Genomic DNA, 13,286 nt, shown 5'->3' on the forward strand with positions numbered 1-13,286 from the left:
TTTGCCTTTCTATTTACAGAGTATTTTTTAGGCTGAAATATTTCTACCAATGAATGCAAGCTTCATGAGGTCCAGAATCTTGATTTCCTCTTCATCACTTTATCCCAATTGCTTAAAACAGTGCCTGACAGAGTAGTCAACAGATATATTTTGAATGAACAGCCCAGCAGGCTTCTCCGTCCATGGGATTCTCCAGGCAAGAATACTGGAGTGGGTTACCATTTCCTTCTCCAGGGGATCTTCCCAACCCAGGGATTGAACCTGGGTCTCCTGCATTGGAGGCAGACGCTTTAACCTCTGAACCACCAGGGAAGCCCAATAAAAGATTAGTCTCATATATTACATGCCTTTTTCATTTTTATTATCATAGGGAAAACACAATTCCAACATCTGCATCCTACAAATTAGCCACACACGTCAACAAAATGCCCAAAGCAAAATCTGTTGCTTTTGTTACACTTTGTCAGAATTTGCTTTGATTCCTAGCACTGATCTCTGGGGACGTTATGTCTGTGAGTTCCCAACTAGTTAAAAGGAATCGGAAATCTCTGCTTGTTCAAGAATAAAGAAGAGGAATGGATCTGACTAAATACCAATTCTTTTCATGTTTGGGATGGACAGCCAAGTCTAAGAACTTTCTCTTGGGTGTGTAAGTGAATGTTACCCATACTTCCCGCACCCTCATCACAACAAATGTGAGGAGGAAGTTCCTTATCTTCTGAGCTTAAGAAACATTGAAAAATATTGTGAAGCTCCAACTAATTAAAAATGAAATGCAGCCAGCTAAGCTCCAGCCATCTTTAATTTACAATATTGCTTTGCTTCCGAGGCAAATGTGGACAAGTCACAACTTCTTTTGATGCCTGAGGGATTGAAAAAATTAAATCAGCAGGATTGGCTATTGATGTTTCTAGCAAATGTTTTGAAATCTCTGCCTTTCATCCATCTTGCAGGAAAACAGGATTGCTTTGTGAGCCTTCAAAGATATTAATTCCTTTAATAAATCCTGATTTGTATGTTGAAAACTTCCAACGGTTAGATTTCTGTAGCAATCTCTGCATCAGGGGTGAATGTTGCCCGCAGGCAGACTCCCAATTTTTTCCCAAGTATCATCGTTCTCAGTCTGAAACTGGGGCTGAAACCAATACCACAACAGATTAAACACACCTTCTGTTCAGCCTCTTTTCAAGAGATTTCTTTGTTATATTGTTTGCAAGGCAAATTTCATGACAGGCTGTTTGCTTTCCTGGTGATAAGCACTTAATGAGATAAAGCACAAACATAAGCAGTGACTGGCCCAGTTCTGTGCTTTGATCCTTGCCCCTCTAACCAAGGTGAAAAAAAGATGGGGCACAACTGGAAAGCCTAAAAATGTAGCGAACATTTGTCATAGAGGAAGTCAACTGGAGCGCCTGCCAATAAAAACAATAAAGATAGCACAGTGCCAGTTAAAGCACAAATATGGAGATAATGCTGTATGTGCATGCAGGAAAGGTGGGTTTGAGGGTGGAAAGAAATTACCGTTACCATGAAAATTCTATCACAGCATCTATTTCTCCAATAATTTCGCCACGATGATTATACAAATATAGTAGAAATAAGAAGATAGCAAAAAAAAACTATCAGATGATCCTCTTGAGGACAGCATTATTTTAGGAGGGATTCTTTTATTAAAAGGAAGCATTCATAACACTGGTTTAAAAATGCTCTGAGGCCTTCTCCTTGAAATTCCTTCTTAAGGAATTGTGCCTCTACTGGACCAAAAAAAGCATTACATTTTCTCTTTTTTGCCCAAGCCCTTTAAAAAAGGGGGCTTCAAAAAAAAAAAAAGAATGACACCAGGGATTATATTCAATATCCTGTGATAAACCAAAATGGAAAAAAATATGAAAAAGAATGCATCTCTACATATATACATATATAAATACATATAACTGAATCACTTTGCTATACACTAGAAATTGACACAACACTATAAATCAGCTATACTTAAATAAAATAAACTTTTTTAAAACAATGATAAATGGCTTTATCTAGTCAATTTATCTAATCTATCTATCTAGAGAGAAGTTGAATAGGGATAAATAAATGAGCCAACACCTTTCCCTGGAGACTAAGCTAAAGAGTGAAGGGAAGGGAAGTCGCTAAGTCGTGTTCAACTCTTTGTGACCCCATGGGCTGTAGCCTGTGTTCAACTCTTTGTGACCCCATGGGCTGTAGCCTATCAGGCTCCTCTATCCATGGGATTTTCCAGGCAAGAGTACTGGAGTGAGTTGCCATTTCCTTCTCCAGGGATCTTCCCAACCAGGGATCAAACCCAGGTCTCCTGCATTGTAGGTAGACGCTTTTACCATCTGAGCCACAGGGAAGAAGGAGGGTCTAGGTAGCTCTTGACTTTAGAAAGGGAGCTAACTTAAAAACACTAGTGCAAAGAGCAACAGTAGGAAGGTTGTGAGGGACGCTGTGAGAGCCCGCGACTCAGTGGGGCCTGATGTCGGGTGGGATGCAGGATCTTAGTTTCCTGCCCAGGGACCAAACACATACCCCCTGCACTGGAAGCTGAGTCCTGACCACTGGACCACCAGGGAAGTCCCTGAAGTCTCTTCTCTAGAAGAATCTTTATCATTTTGAATTAATGATTTACTTTAAACTGATATTTCCTGAAAATCAAAAGTCCATAAGGACATTAACCATACATAAACAATATTTTCACAATACTGCTGGCCACAGAACTATGTATTTAGCGATACATTAAAAATTTTTTTATTTAGTCAACATTTTTTATGTTATACATTTCTTAGCCACTGATGGAGTTTTTGTGTAAACTTTTATTGAAGTATAATTGATTTATAATATTGTATTAATTACTGCTGCACAGCAAAGAGATTCAGTTACATATATATATAATTTTAAAAATTCTTTTCCATTACAGTTTATCACTGGATGTTGAATACACTTCCCTGTGCTATACAGTAGGAACTTGTTGTTTATCCATTCTATATATAATGGTTTGTATCTGCTAATCCCCACCTCCCATTCCATCCCTCCTGCACTTCCCAATCCCTGGCAACCACAAATCTGTTCTCTGTGTCTGTGAGTCTGTTTTTGTTTCGTAGATAGGTCTATTTGTGTCATATTTTAGATTTCACATATAAGCAATATTCTACATATTCGTATTTTGCTTTCTGACTTACTTCACCTAGTATGATAATTAGAGATCTAATTTATTGCTCCTTTTTTCCAGTCAAGATATAATAATGAAAAATTAAACATCACATTAAACACTGTAAAGATTTTACCTTTTAAAATATCTAATTATGTATATGTACAAATAGAAATAGACATACACACATATAGGTAATAAGTACACAATTAGAAAAACTAATTCAAGTGTGCACATATTGCTGTTGCCAAAGTTAATCACTGGTTAACTTCAAATACTATGTTTGATCTTTATTGAAACAAAATATTTAAGAATAAAAATGTTAGACTTAGCAAAAAAAGCTTCACAGATACTATGTTTTTTTACAAACTGAAGTTTGTGGCAACCCTTGGTTGAGTACATCTGTTGATGCCATTTTCCCAACAGTGTTTGCTCACTTCGTGTCTCTGTATCACATTTCATAATTCTCAGAATATTAAACATTTTCATTGTTATTGTGTGTGTTATAGTGACTTGTGATCAGCGATCTTCAATGTTATTGTTCTGGGGCATCACAACCTGTGCCCGTATGAGACAGCAAACTTAACCCACAAGTGTTGTGTGTCCTGACTGCTCCACCTATCTCTCTCCCTTTCCTCAGGACTTCCTATTCCCTGAGACAACAATTTTGAAATTAAGCCAGTCAATAACGCTAAGTATTTAAGTAAAAACCCAATGACCACTAAGTGTCCAAGTAAAAAAAAGGAGAGCTGCCTATCTCTCACCTTAACTTAAAAGCTGGAAACAACAAACTGAGCAAGGAAGGCACTTCGAAAGCCAAGAAAGGCCAAAACTAGGCCTCTTGTGCCAAACAGATCACCAAGTCGTGAATACAAAGCAGACGTTCTTGAAAGATTTTCACAAGTGCTGCTCCAGTCAACAGATGAATAATAGGAAATCAAAACTGCCTTATTGTTGATAAAGAGAAAGCTTAGTGGCCTGGAGAGATCAAACCAGCCATGATACTCCCTTAAGTCAAAGCCTAATCTAGAGCAACACCCCAACTCGCCTCAGTTCTAGGAAGGCTGAAGAAGAAGGTGAGGAAGCTGCAGCAGAAATGTTTAAAGCTGGCAGAGTTAGCTCGTGAGATTTAAGAAACATTCAAGTGCAAGGTGAAGCAGCAAATGCCCGTGAAGAAGCTGTAGCAAGTTACCCAGATGATCTAGATAAGATCATCAATGAAGGGGGCTACACGACACAATAGATTTTCAAAGCAAGCCAAACAGGCTTCTGTTGGAAGAAGGTGCCATCAAGCACTTAGCCAGAGAAGAGAAGTGAATGCCTGGCTTTAAAGCTTCCAAGTACAGGCTGGCTCTCTTGTTGGGGGCTAGTGCACCTGAGGACTTGAAGTTAGAGTCAGTGCTCATGTATCATTCTGAAAATTCTATGGATTAAGAACTACACTAGATCTACTCTGCCTGTGCTCTGTCAATGGAACCACAAAGCCTGGAAGACAGCACATCTGTTTACAACATGATTGACCGAATATTTTCAGCCCACTGTTGAGAAAAAAGATTCCTTTCAAAATATTGTTGCTTATTGACACTCACCTGGTCACCCAAGAGCTCTGATGGAGATGGACAATGAGATCCATGTTTTCGTGTCTGCCAACACAACTTCCATCATGCAGCCCTTGGATCAAGGGGGTAATTTTGACTTCCAAGTCTTATTCTTTAACATACATTTTGTAAGACTATAGCTGCCATTGGGCTTCCCAGATGGTGCAGTGGTAAAGAATCTGCCTGCCAATGCAGGAGACACAAGTTCGATCCCTGGGTCACAAAGATCCCTTGGAGAAGGAAATGGCAACCCGCTTCAGGACTCTTGCCTGGAAAATCCCATGGAGAGAGGAGCCTGGTGGGCTACTGTCCATAGGGGCACAAAGAGTCAGACACAGCTGAGCCTGCGCATATAGCTGCCATAGATGGCGATTCCTCTGATGAATAAGGGCAAAGTACAGTAAAAAAAAAACTTCTGGAAACAAGAAAACCATTCTGCATGCCATTAAGAACATGATTCATGGGAAGAGGTCAAAATATCAACCTGAACAGGAGTCAGGAAGAACTTGATTCCAAACCTCATGGGTGACTTTGAGGGGTTCAAGACCGCACTGGAGGAAGGCAGGGCAGATGTGGCAGAATTAGCAAGAGAACTAGAATTAGAAGTGGAGTCTGAAGATGTGACTGAATTGCTGCAATTTCATGATAAAACTCTAATGGATGAGGAATTGCTTCTTATGGATTAGCAAAGAAAGTGTTTTCTTGAGATAGAATCCACTCCTGGTGAAGATGCTGTGAAGATTGTTGAAATGACAACAAAAGATGTAGAACATTACTTCAGCTTAGTGGACAGAGCAGTGACATAGTCTGAGAGGACTGATTCCAGCTTTGACAAAAGTTCTACTGTGGGTAAAATGCTAACAAACAGCACCGAATGCTACAAAAAAATCATTTGTGAAAAGAAGAGTCAGTTGATGAGGTACACTTCACTGCAGTCTTATTACAACCCCTCCAGCCTTCAGCAACCCCCACCTAGATCAGGGACCGTCCATCAACACTGAGGCAACGCCCTCCACCAGAAAAAAAAGTTCTAACCTCCCTGGAGGCTCAGACGGTGCTTAGCATTTTTTAGCAATGAAGTATTTTTTAATTAAGGCGTGTGCATGGTTTCTTTACAATACTGCTACTGCACGCTCAACAGACTATGTGCGCCATGTGCTGGAGAAGGCAACGGCACCCGCTCCAGCGCTCTCGCCTGGAGAATCCCATGGATGGAGGAGCCTGGTGGGCTGCCGTCCATGGGGTCGCACAGAGTCGGACACGACTGAGCAACTTCACTTTTCACTTTCAGGCATTGGAGAAGGAAATGGCAACCCCCTCCAGTGTTCTTGCCTGGAGAGTCCCAGGGACGGGGGAGCCTGGAGGGCTGCCGTCTACGGGGTCTCACAGAGTCGGACACGACGGAAGCGACGTAGCAGCAGCAGCAGTAGCCGCCATGTGCTCAGTCATATCCAACGCTGTGTAACCCATGGACTGTAACCAGGCTCCTCTGTCCCTGAGATTCTCCAGGCAAAAATACTGGTGCGGGTTGCCATTTCCTCCTCCAGGGGATCTTCCTGACCCAGGGATCGAACCTGAGTGTCCAGTGTCTCCTGCATAGCAGGCAGATTCTTTACCCACTGAGCTATCAGGGAAGCCCTGATAGACTATGGTATAGTGTAAATATAACTCTTTTAGGTACTGGGAAACCAAACAATTCATGTGACTTGTTTCCTTGCATATCTGCTCTTTTGCGGTGGTCTGGAAGGCAATCTGCAGTATCTCCGAGGTGCACCTGTGATGTACACAGGACTTTGCTACATGTTTATTAGCCTTCACTATGGTACTCTAAAGAGAAGCCTAGTTGAGTGTATTCACTTTGCTACTCAGTCTCAGAGTTTCAGATTTTTCAAGTCAGAGGAGGATTCTGAGCATCTCTGCATTTTAAAAATCCCATAGGTAGGTATGATGTGCAGTCAGGGTTGAGAACTACTGATTTACAGGACCTTAAATGTAGACATTATGGTCATAAATATCATATGGTATCACTTATATGTGGAATCTTAAGGTACAAATGAACTAATCTACAAAACAGAGTTACAAATGTAGAAAACAAATATATGGTTACCAGGGGATAAAGGGCAGGGAGGGATAAACTGGAAGATTGAGACTGACATATACATACTACTATATAAAAAAATCGATAACTAATAAGATCTCAGGCATCCGGTCCCATCACTTAATGGGAAATAGATGGGGAAACAGTGAAAACAGTGTCAGACTTTATTTTTTTGGGCTCCAAAATCACTGCAGATGGTGACTGCAGCCACGAAATTAAAAGACGCTTACTCCTTGGAAGAAAAGTTATGACCAACCTAGATAGTATATTCAAAAGCAGAGACATTTCTTTGCCGACTAAGGTCCATCTGGTCAAGGCTATGGTTTTTCCTGTGGTCATGTATGGATGTGAGAGTTGGACTGTGAAGAAGGCTGAGTGCCGAAAAATTGATGCTTTTGAACCGTGGTGTTGGAGAAGACTCGTGAGAGTCCCCTGGACTTCCAGGAGATCCAACCAGTCCATTCTGAAGGAGATCAACCCTGGGATTTCTTTGGAAGGAATGATGCTAAAGCTGAAACTCCAGTACTTTGGCCATCTCATGCAAAGAGTTGACTCATTGGAAAAGACTCTGATGATGGGAGGGGTTGGGGGCAGGAGAAGGGGACGACAGAGGATGAGATGGCTGGATGGCATCACTGACTCGATGGACGCGAGTCTAAGTGAACTCCAGGAGTTGATGATGAACAGGGAGGCCTGGTGTGCTGCGATTCATGGGGTCGCAAAGAGTCGGACACGACTGAGCGACTGAACTGAAGACCTCGGGAACTCTACTTAATACTTTGTAATGACCTATTTGGGAAAAGAATCTAAAAGAGTGGATATATGTAAAATTGATTCACTTTGCTGTACACCTGAAACTGAAACAGCATTGTAAGTCAACTATCCTCCAATAAAAAATTTAAATAAGTAAGAAATTATGGTCATATTTGATAACAACATCTTTCACTAAGAGTAGAGATAAACTGGACAAATAAGTAAGTCTCAAACCAGAAATGCCAACTCAGTACAGAAATTAGAGGGGCTTTGTCAACCAAAAATTCCAATATAGTAAATGCTAATGATAATGAGGATGGTAAAATGGTTGAGTAGGCAATTCCAAGCTCTCATTCCCCCACTGAAACATTGAAAAACAAATAGAAATTGTCAGCATCAACTTTGACAGGACTCTGGAAAACAAAGGTTTGCAGCAACTAAATGAATACTCAACCAACAAAAAGACAACTTGCAAACTAAGAAGGCTTTGTGACCTTTTTATTTGTGCTTGCCTCACCCCCATCCCAGCATGAGGGCAGTGTTGAAACAGCAGCCCATGGTCCTAGTGTGGACTCTGGTCCTGGGTTCCAGAAAAAGCAAACTTTATTTGCGAATTATTGTTTATGGCTATTCAATTTGTGTGAGGCTACCTGAAGGGCCAGATCAAGTGCTTGTCTCTGTTTGGACTGAGAACTCGGGCCAGAAAACCTGAATATATTGTTCAAAAAAAAGCTGCAAAGCATACAAATAACCCACAGATATCTGGGGTAAAAGATTAGGGTCCAGGCATACAATAGACTGTCCAAACTTTGGAGGAAAAACTGAAATACCCAAGGGTATTTACCACTGAGCACTAGTTTTCCTGGTGCTCAGTGATAAAGAATCCACCTGCCAATACAGGAGACGCCAGTTCAATCTCCAGGTCAGGAAGACCCCCTGGAGAAGGAAATGGCAACCTGTGCCAGTATTCTTGCCTGGGAAATCCCAGGGACAGAGGATCCTGGTGGGCTACAGTCCACTGGGTCACAAAGAGTCAGACATGACTGAGCGACTAAACAATACAAGGAATACTCACAGGAATTTAGAAAGTCACACACATGTACAAGGAAAGACACATGCTCAGAAAATACTCAAGAAGACTCTAAATTTTCATCTCAGGCTGATTGCCAAACTCAAGGTGAGCCTGGATAAGTGTTGGAATGTCCTAGTTCAGAGCCCATTAGCAAAGAGTGGGAGAGGTATTTGGTGTGGTTTTTTGGTCTTTTTTTTTTTTTTTTTTCCTGTGGTGGAAGGGATCATTTTTAAAGTTTTATTTTATTTCTTAGCCTTCAAAGAATCTCTGAAGGAACGGAGACTTCAAGTACCACAGATGACAAGATATATAGTCTTTGCAAAAATCGTTCAGGAAAGTCACTAAACAATAGACTGCTACAGCCTTCAACAGTCAAAAAATAAGAACCAGCACATCTTAGAGAGGGTGTAAAAGCTGGTTTCCGGATTATCCCATTACGATATTCAAATACTCAGTTTTCAACAAACAAAGCACACAAAGAAACAGGAAAGTATAGCCCACCCCTTTAGAATAAAATAACTGGACCAAAACCAGCCTTGACATTGGACTCTCTAGCCTAAGACTTTAAAACAATCTTCAATAAACTCAAATCACTAAAGTAAAACATGGCCAAAGAACTAAAGAAAGTCAGGAAAACAGCATATGAACAAAATGAGAATATCAATAAAGGAAACAATTATAAAAAGGAAACAAAAGTATTCTAGAACACACTGCATGACCAGGAGTGTATCCTTAAGAAATGGCTGGCTAGGACGAATGCCGCAGTCCACAATGACCAGGATGAGGGGAACTAACCACCTCTGGAAGGCCTGCCCTTAACAATCCATCCAGCCTTCCTCCAGATTTTGAACTGATCCTCAGCTCTGCCTTTGGAGAATAAGACTGTTCATGCCTTTGAGAATTCACCGGGCCCTGCTCTCAAGTTTTTTGAAGTTAGAAGTAAGCACAATCCGGGACCCAGAAATAGGACCAGCAAGCCCCCAAAGCCCATGGTTGTCAGTGCCCAGACTTGAAGAATTTTAGAGGAGAAAACCTGATGACTAGCCCATCAGTGCAGCAGAACAACTTTGAGTCAATACGGATCACAGATACAACCCTAGATATATTTCACTGCCTTAATTAAATCCCTAAAAGGTGAATTCTTTTTTATGAAGAAGAACCATGGGACACTGAAAGAGGTCACTGGGTGTGACAAGGAGAATAAGATGGTGTGCCATGTAATCAGATCTCTCAGTCCAGGGGGTTTTCTGGTGCTTTCTAAATTGGTCTGCTGAGAATTCCTTCAGTCTCCCCAACTAAATAAAAGAGGATCATAATGCATTAGGATCGTGAGAATTAACAAAAGGCATCATTTGATGATTTGACTTCTGAAAAGAGTCAAATAGAAATACCATTAGTAACACTGGGTTGAGAAAAGACGTAATAAACCACAAAGTCCTAGTCAGAACGTGGGAATGAAGTTGTGCCTCTTTTACCCTACTGTCTGGTATTATATTCCCATAAGAAGGTTAATTGTATTAATAGCAGTTACAACCACAAGGGAACACTGAACTGAATGGTGGGTGCTCTGATAACTTCTGTATGAAAGAAAGGGCCACAGCCTCTAAAGGAGTCACCAGTCACTCAGGAGTGATGCAGCTGTCTTATCTCTCAGGACACACCAACCATCAAGATAATCTGAGGGTTGCTGCTGTTTGCAGCTGAGTGCCTGTGAAGTTGACAAATAGCTCGTGTGTGTGCTGCCTGTGTGACTGAAAAGAGACAAGACAGGAAAGTCACAGAGCCAAGAGTGACCTTTCCCAAGAGACCCATTATGATACAGGGCCATTATCAGCCCAATGATTCCCACACATACAATAAAATTCACTGTTTTATTAACACAGTGGATTTTATTAAATCCTAACAGAGTGGCGAGGAGAGTAGATTTCCTTTTGTTTTCCTCCTGTATCTGTCATCATCTCTGCAAAAACAACTGTTTCTGCCATTGTGACAGTAAGGCCATTGGAACACCTGCAGGTATTAATACTAATCTTACATTTTTTGGAAATGGAAGAAGTTGCTATATTAATGCAGAATAGGTAGAAGCCTCTCTAGAAACAGCACTTGGAAAGAAAAAATTTTTACCTTTTTTGCTGAGGATGATAATAATAGTATTGATAGTTAAAATTTGTAGAGCATTTTACAAGTTTTGAAACATTTGTCTTAAACATTCCTTCATCTGAGCTTCGAAATATTTCTCTTCTGTGTCACCTGTGCCAATTTCCCTAACTCTCATGAGTTTCGTTCCCTCATCTGTAAAAAGGGGATAATACCATTTACAGCACAGAATTGTTGTGAGGATAAAAAAGAGTGCACATAAAGTGTTTAGCCCGATGCCTGCGGTGAAGCACCACTGAATTCTAGTTCTCAGCACTTTGCCACACTAGCCTTCAACATGAGATCGCTAAGCTCATGAGGACCAGATCTGAGTTCAGAACCCAGGTCTTCAGACTGCCCTGTTGTGCAAAGGAAAGCAAGAGAAAAGGAGGAGTAGTCTAGTTTACACGTGCTTGATCTCATTTCCATGTTTCATTGGATCCAACTGGTCAAACAGTAATTAAGATCGACACAATATAAAGAAAAGTTCATCGAAGTTCATCTCTCTTTACGCCCCCAACCTTCCCATTGCTTGTAAGTTTCCTTTATTCCAATTTGAATATCAGCAACATTAAACTGTGGAGCCGGAGAAGACTCTTGGGAGTCCCTTGGACTGCAAAGAGATCAAACTAGTCAATTCTACAAGAAATCAGTCCTGAATATTCATTGGAAGGACTGATGCTAAAGCTGAAGCTCCAATACTTTGGCCATCTGATACCAAGAACTAACTCATTTGAAAAGACCCTGGTGCTGGGAAAGATTGAAGGCAGGAGAAGGGGATGACAGAGGATGAGATGGTTGGAGGGCATCACTGATGCAATGGACATGAGTTTGAGTAAGCTCCAGGAGTTGGTGATGGACAGGGAAGCCTGGCGTGCTGCAGTCCATGGGGTTGCAAAGAGTCAGACATGACTGAGCAACTGAATTGAACTGAACATCAAATGAAATGAAAAGTAATTCCACATTAGACTCTCAACTGGAGAGATATTACCTTTAAAGCATTCACATAAAGGAACTATGAGATAGCCAACTCTGTAACTGAAATGAGAAAAAAGTCAGTCAAACAAAAATTATTATTATTGATTGAGTTTTATTCTTAACACCAGCATAGTACCTATCTATGCAAAGTACCAAACCTTCATTTGTTGATATCTAAGATTAAAATCAATAAAACTGTCTATAATCTATGCTTCTCAGGTTTGCCTCTCTGTAGCAGATCAAACAAGAGTAATTAGGTTTCTGTCTGACTAGCAGGGGGATAAAACTGTTTCATTTTGGATCAAACTCTTCCTGGTGGATAGATTATACTTTCTTTCTTTACGATCACCATGGAGCAATTGCTTCTGTGTTTTATTTGGTCTTCTGTGTTTTATTCGGTTCAAAGTATCAAAATGTCATTTTACAATTCTCAGTAGAAAGATGTGACCAAAGTTTGATTCTTATTCTAGATTTAAGGCTTATTCTTCCCTTTTCACTTTCTTCCAAAGTATTCTCTTGGATAGCATATTTTATACATGATAATATCAATCTTCCTAATTGTTAATGGCAGTTTTCCTTAGTTTAATAAACACAGTGATAAGAATGGGAACTACACCTGCACTTCAAAAATTTAGAAAATGTTTTCACACTCATCATCTCATCTGATCCTTCTAGATGTTAGGAAGTAGGTCATGTAGATGTTAATTTCACAGAGGAGGATAGTTAGGAGATTCACAGAGGCTAAGTAATTTGCCTAAGATTTCCCAGCCAGATCGTACTGTATTACATCATGTCATTACTGGATTACATCATGTCATTTCATGGTAACACGGCTCTTCAACAGAGCACACCAAGACATCCTGTGTTATCTGGTCATGAAATTATAGCAACACACAAAGAAGAGCTTAAGTGTGCCACCTACATATGAGTTATGTAGGTGAGCAAAAGATGGCACTGATTATTACCTTGCATGTGCATTTATGCAATTTGTATATTAAATAGTATATGCTATGAACAATCTTGAGATTTTTTTAGTGATGGTGGCAATTACATTTTTTATAAAAATAGCTTTTTTTCTGATTCTAAAAATGATATTTCTCTCCTTCTAACACAACAGAAAAAAAACAAAGGACAAAGTATAATATACCTGAAATTCTAGAACCTAAACCTTTGCTCCTTTTAGAATCTCTCAAAGGGTATATATAGGCATGCATGCTGACACACACACACACATACACACACACAGAGCTTTGTACAGCTTTATATAAACAGCACTATGTAAAAAGCTACCTATTTTTTACGTTAAATATTTTTTCATGTCAATACTAGATCTACTTAACCATTTTTAGCTATTGAGAGTACACGATGTAGGGATGTACCCTTTCTTTCATTTTTAATCCATTTCCATTCTGCAATTTGCTATTATAAACTACAGTGCGATGACCATTTAGGATACATTCCTGAAAGTATTACTAAATCAGAGGGTGT

General features: G+C 40.2%; 1 non-coding gene across 1 annotated transcript; it reads right to left on the reverse strand.

Annotated features, from left to right (window-relative positions):
• Positions 1 to 240: 240 nt before the first annotated feature.
• On the reverse strand, positions 241 to 312 carry TRNAW-CCA. The gene has a single exon. It is a non-coding gene; the product is annotated as a tRNA-Trp (tRNA).
• Between the last annotated feature and the right edge of the window lie 12,974 nt (positions 313 to 13,286).

Source organism: Oryx dammah, unplaced genomic scaffold (genome assembly GCF_014754425.2).
Source record: "Oryx dammah isolate SB20612 unplaced genomic scaffold, SCBI_Odam_1.1 HiC_scaffold_16, whole genome shotgun sequence".
NCBI lineage: Eukaryota > Metazoa > Chordata > Mammalia > Artiodactyla > Bovidae > Oryx > Oryx dammah.